The sequence below is a fragment of the Heptranchias perlo genome, unplaced genomic scaffold (genome assembly GCF_035084215.1).
Source record: "Heptranchias perlo isolate sHepPer1 unplaced genomic scaffold, sHepPer1.hap1 HAP1_SCAFFOLD_396, whole genome shotgun sequence".
NCBI lineage: Eukaryota > Metazoa > Chordata > Chondrichthyes > Hexanchiformes > Hexanchidae > Heptranchias > Heptranchias perlo.
In genome coordinates, this window is record NW_027139408.1 from 215,001 (window position 1) to 220,000 (window position 5,000).

At 52.3% G+C, this 5,000-nt stretch overlaps 4 pseudogenes; all 4 read right to left on the minus strand.

Annotated features, from left to right (window-relative positions):
- Positions 1-1,254: 1,254 nt before the first annotated feature.
- On the minus strand, positions 1,255-1,371 carry LOC137312148 (U2 spliceosomal RNA; annotated as a pseudogene).
- A 961-nt stretch (positions 1,372-2,332) lies between these two features.
- On the minus strand, positions 2,333-2,449 carry LOC137312149 (U2 spliceosomal RNA; annotated as a pseudogene).
- Positions 2,450-3,410: 961 nt separating this feature from the next.
- Positions 3,411-3,527, minus strand: LOC137312122 (U2 spliceosomal RNA; annotated as a pseudogene).
- A 965-nt stretch (positions 3,528-4,492) lies between these two features.
- On the minus strand, positions 4,493-4,609 carry LOC137312114 (U2 spliceosomal RNA; annotated as a pseudogene).
- Positions 4,610-5,000: the final 391 nt, after the last annotated feature.

A 5,000-nucleotide genomic window follows, 5' to 3' on the forward strand; every position in this document is an offset into this window, starting at 1 on the left:
AGGTACAGCGAAAGGCTGCAAACCGCTTTCCGCCTGCTAACTCGGCGGCCGTCAGACCGACCGACTCCGCTTTACCACCGGAGCTAGAGTCGGGCAAGGGGCACCGAAGGGTACCGGAAGGATCGCGTTCGCACGACGGGAAGTCGACTAGCGGGCCGCCGAAAGCGAGCCGGGGGCCCCCGGTTTTTCTGTCCCACCTGGAGACTGATATCTCAGGAAGGCCGAGGCCGATTTCCTCCGGGGACGGCTCGTCGCGTGCGGCAGGACGAGGCGCAGCGGACGGTACCGAGCGCTCGGAGGTGCGGCGCTGCCCGCCGGAGGTACAGCGAAAGTCTGCGAACCGCTTTCCGCCTCCTCTCACCGCACGGCTCTCCTTTTCACCCACTGGCGGATTTTCACCCTCCGACTGCTCGCTACCGTCCGCTGCGCCTGGTCCGGGCCCTGTCCATTGTCATGTTAATGGCAGGGCGGGGCAGGACTGCTTTCACCAGGAACCCGGTTTTCTGGGTCAGAGGTTCCAGGGGACCTGTTTTGTGCGGACTTCCCTGTGTCCGTCCCTCCATGCCTTCCCCCCAGGACTTCCTTCTGAACACCTTTGTCGTTTGAGCGAGGGCCAAAAGCCTGCCTGTGAAAGGGAAGGATCAGCCGGTCAGCCCCCTGTTGGTCGCTGCTGCCAGTGCAGCAGGCGTGCGTGTGTATTCGGCCTCGTGTCCAGGTCCCTCAGGGACTTGAGGCAACTCTCCCCGGTGGTCTCGTGGTCAGGACCGGGCTTCGAATCCCGGTTGGGGGGGGATGACTTTCTGCTGCAGATTAATTGGCACCTCTGAAAGAAAGTCTCCCCTCCTGAGCGTAAAGCTCCACCCTCACCACCACCACCACCGCCACCTTTTCCTCCCCTTGACAAACAGACAGACAGACAGACAGACAGACAGTCAGTCCAGTTCGGGAGCGCAGCTTTCATTTGGAAGCAGACCCTGCTTGTTTAAAGTCAACGACGCCAAGTTATTTTGCACTTTGAATTATATCGCTCCGTGCGAGCGGCACTCAGCCTTGGAGAAGAAAAAAATACCACTGAGCTGAGAAAGTTCTTTTTAAAAAGGTTTCCTTCCACAGCAGCTCTGAGTGAGAGAGAGAGAGAGATATCAGCTTTATTCTCAGTAATAATACACACACACACACACACACACACACACACACACACACACACAGAGACACTGGGAAAGAGCTGATTTTCCTTTTGAATATCTCCCCACGGGGAGCTGCACCGTTCCCAGAAACACTGCAATACTGGGTCGATGCGTGGAGTGGACGGAGCAAGCCCCTATTCCATCTCCCTGTTCTAAAAATCAATTAAAAATAATAATAAATAATATGTGTGTGTGTGTGTGTGTGTGTGTGTGTGTGTGTGTCGGTGTCAGTATCAGTCAGTGAGTCAGTGTCTCTCTCTCTCTCTCTCTCACTCAGAGCTGCTGTGGAAGGAAACTTTTTTAAAAAGAACTTGCATATTGAAAGAAAGATGTGTCTCAAGCTGCCGGGCCCTGTCCATTGTCATGTCAATGGCAGGACTGCTTTCACCAGGAACCCGTTTTTCTGGGTCAGAGGTTCCAGGGGACCTGTTTTGTGCGGACTTCCCTGTGTCCGTCCCTCCCTGCCTGCCTTCCCCCCAGGACTTCCTTCTGAACACCTTTGTCGTTTCAGCGAGGGCCAAAAGCCTGCCTGTGAAAGGGAAGGATCAGCCGGTCAGCCCCCTGTTGGTCGCTGCTGCCAGTGCAGCAGGCGTGCGTGTGTATTCGGCCTCGTGTCCAGGTCCCTCAGGGACTTGAGGCAACTCTCCCCGGTGGTCTCGTGGTCAGGACCGGGCTTCGAATCCCGGTCGGGGGGGATGGCTTTCTGCTGCAGATTAATTGGCACCTCTGAAAGAAAGTCTCCCCTCCTGAGCGTAAAGCTCCACCCTCACCACCACCGCCGCCTTTTCCACCCCTTGACAAACAGACAGACAGACAGACAGTCAGTCCAGTTCGGGAGCGCAGCTTTCATTTGGAAGCAGACCCTGCTTGTTTCAAGTCAACGACGCCAAGTTATTTTGCACTTTGAATTATATCGCTACGTGCGAGCGGCACTCAGCCTTGGAGAAGAAAAAAATACCACTGAGCTGAGAAAGTTCTTTTTAAAAAGGTTTCCTTCCACAGCAGCTCTGAGTGAGAGAGAGAGAGGGAGAGAGAGAGAGAGAGAGATATCAGCTTTATTCTCAGTAATAATACACACACACACACACACACACACACAGAGACACTGGGAAAGAGCTGATTTTCCTTTTGAATATCTCCCCACGGGGAGCTGCACCGTTCCCAGAAACACTGCAATACTGGGTCGATGCGTGGAGTGGACGGAGCAAGCCCCTATTCCATCTCCCTGTTCTAAAAATCAATTAAAAATAATAATAAATAATATGTGTGTGTGTGTGTGTGTGTGTGTGTGTGTGTGTGTCGGTGTCAGTATCAGTCAGTGAGTCAGTGTCTCTCTCTCTCTCTCTCTCACTCAGAGCTGCTGTGGAAGGAAACTTTTTTAAAAAGAACTTGCATATTGAAAGAAAGATGTGTCTCAAGCTGCCGGGCCCTGTCCATTGTCATGTCAATGGCAGGACTGCTTTCACCAGGAACCCGTTTTTCTGGGTCAGAGGTTCCAGGGGACCTGTTTTGTGCGGACTTCCCTGTGTCCGTCCCTCCCTGCCTGCCTTCCCCCCAGGACTTCCTTCTGAACACCTTTGTCGTTTCAGCGAGGGCCAAAAGCCTGCCTGTGAAAGGGAAGGATCAGCCGGTCAGCCCCCTGTTGGTCGCTGCTGCCAGTGCAGCAGGCGTGCGTGTGTATTCGGCCTCGTGTCCAGGTCCCTCAGGGACTTGAGGCAACTCTCCCCGGTGGTCTCGTGGTCAGGACCGGGCTTCGAATCCCGGTCGGGGGGGATGGCTTTCTGCTGCAGATTAATTGGCACCTCTGAAAGAAAGTCTCCCCTCCTGAGCGTAAAGCTCCACCCTCACCACCACCGCCGCCTTTTCCACCCCTTGACAAACAGACAGACAGACAGACAGTCAGTCCAGTTCGGGAGCGCAGCTTTCATTTGGAAGCAGACCCTGCTTGTTTCAAGTCAACGACGCCAAGTTATTTTGCACTTTGAATTATATCGCTACGTGCGAGCGGCACTCAGCCTTGGAGAAGAAAAAAATACCACTGAGCTGAGAAAGTTCTTTTTAAAAAGGTTTCCTTCCACAGCAGCTCTGAGTGAGAGAGAGAGAGGGAGAGAGAGAGAGAGAGAGATATCAGCTTTATTCTCAGTAATAATACACACACACACACACACACACACACAGAGACACTGGGAAAGAGCTGATTTTCCTTTTGAATATCTCCCCACGGGGAGCTGCACCGTTCCCAGAGACACTGCAATACTGGGTCGATGCGTGGAGTGGACGGAGCAAGCCCCTATTCCATCTCCCTGTTCTAAAAATCAATTAAAAATAATAATAAATAATATGTGTGTGTGTGTGTGTGTGTGTGTGTGTGTGTGTGTGTCGGTGTCAGTATCAGTCAGTGAGTCAGTGTCTCTCTCTCTCTCTCTCTCTCTCTCTCACTCAGAGCTGCTGTGGAAGGAAACTTTTTTAAAAAGGACTTGCATATTGAAAGAAAGATGTGTCTCAAGCTGCCGGGCCCTGTCCATTGTCATGTCAATGGCAGGACTGCTTTCACCAGGAACCCGTTTTTCTGGGTCAGAGGTTCCAGGGGACCTGTTTTGTGCGGACTTCCCTGTGTCCGTCCCTCCCTGCCTGCCTTCCCCCCAGGACTTCCTTCTGAACACCTTTGTCGTTTGAGCGAGGGCCAAAAGCCTGCCTGTGAAAGGGAAGGATCAGCCGGTCAGCCCCCTGTTGGTCGCTGCTGCCAGTGCAGCAGGCGTGCGTGTGTATTCGGCCTCGTGTCCAGGTCCCTCAGGGACTTGAGGCAACTCTCCCCGGTGGTCATGTGGTCAGGACCGGGCTTCGAATCCCGGTCGGGGGGGATGACTTTCTGCTGCAGATTAATTGGCACCTCTGAAAGAAAGTCTCCCCTCCTGAGCGTAAAGCTCCACCCTCACCACCACCGCCGCCTTTTCCACCCCTTGACAAACAGACAGACAGACAGACAGACAGTCAGTCCAGTTCGGGAGCGCAGCTTTCATTTGGAAGCAGACCCTGCTTGTTTCAAGTCAACGACGCCAAGTTATTTTGCACTTTGAATTATATCGCTACGTGCGAGCGGCACTCAGCCTTGGAGAAGAAAAAAATACCACTGAGCTGAGAAAGGTCTTTTTAAAACGGTTTCCTTCCACAGCAGCTCTGAGTGAGAGAGAGAGAGAGAGAGAGAGATATCAGCTTTATTCTCAGTAATAATACACACACACACACACACACACACTCAGAGACACTGGGAAAGAGCTGTTTTTCCTTTTGAATATCTCCCCACAGGGAGCTGCACCGTTCCCAGAAACACTGCAATACTGGGTCGATGCGTGGAGTGGACAGAGCAAGCCCCTTTTCCATCTCCCTGTTCTAAAAATCAATTTAAAATAATAATAAATAATATGTGTGTGTGTGTGTGTGTGTGTGTCGGTGTCAGTATCAGTCAGTCAGTCAGTGTCTCTCTCTCTCTCTCCCTCACACTCAGAGCTGCTGTGGAAGGAAACTTTTTTAAAAAGAACTTGCATATTGAAAGAAAGATGTGTCTCAAGCTGCCGGGCCCTGTCCATTGTCATGTCAATGGCAGGACTGCTTTCACCAGGAACCCGGTTTTGTGGGTCAGAGGTTCCAAAGGACCTGTTTTGTGCGGACTTCCCTGTGTCCGTCCCTCCCTGCCTGCCTTCCCCCCAGGACTTCCTTCTGAACAGCTTTGTCGTTTAAAATAATAATAAATAATATGTGTGTGTGTGTGTGTGTGTGTGTGTGTGTGTGTGTCGGTGTCAGTATCAGTCAGTG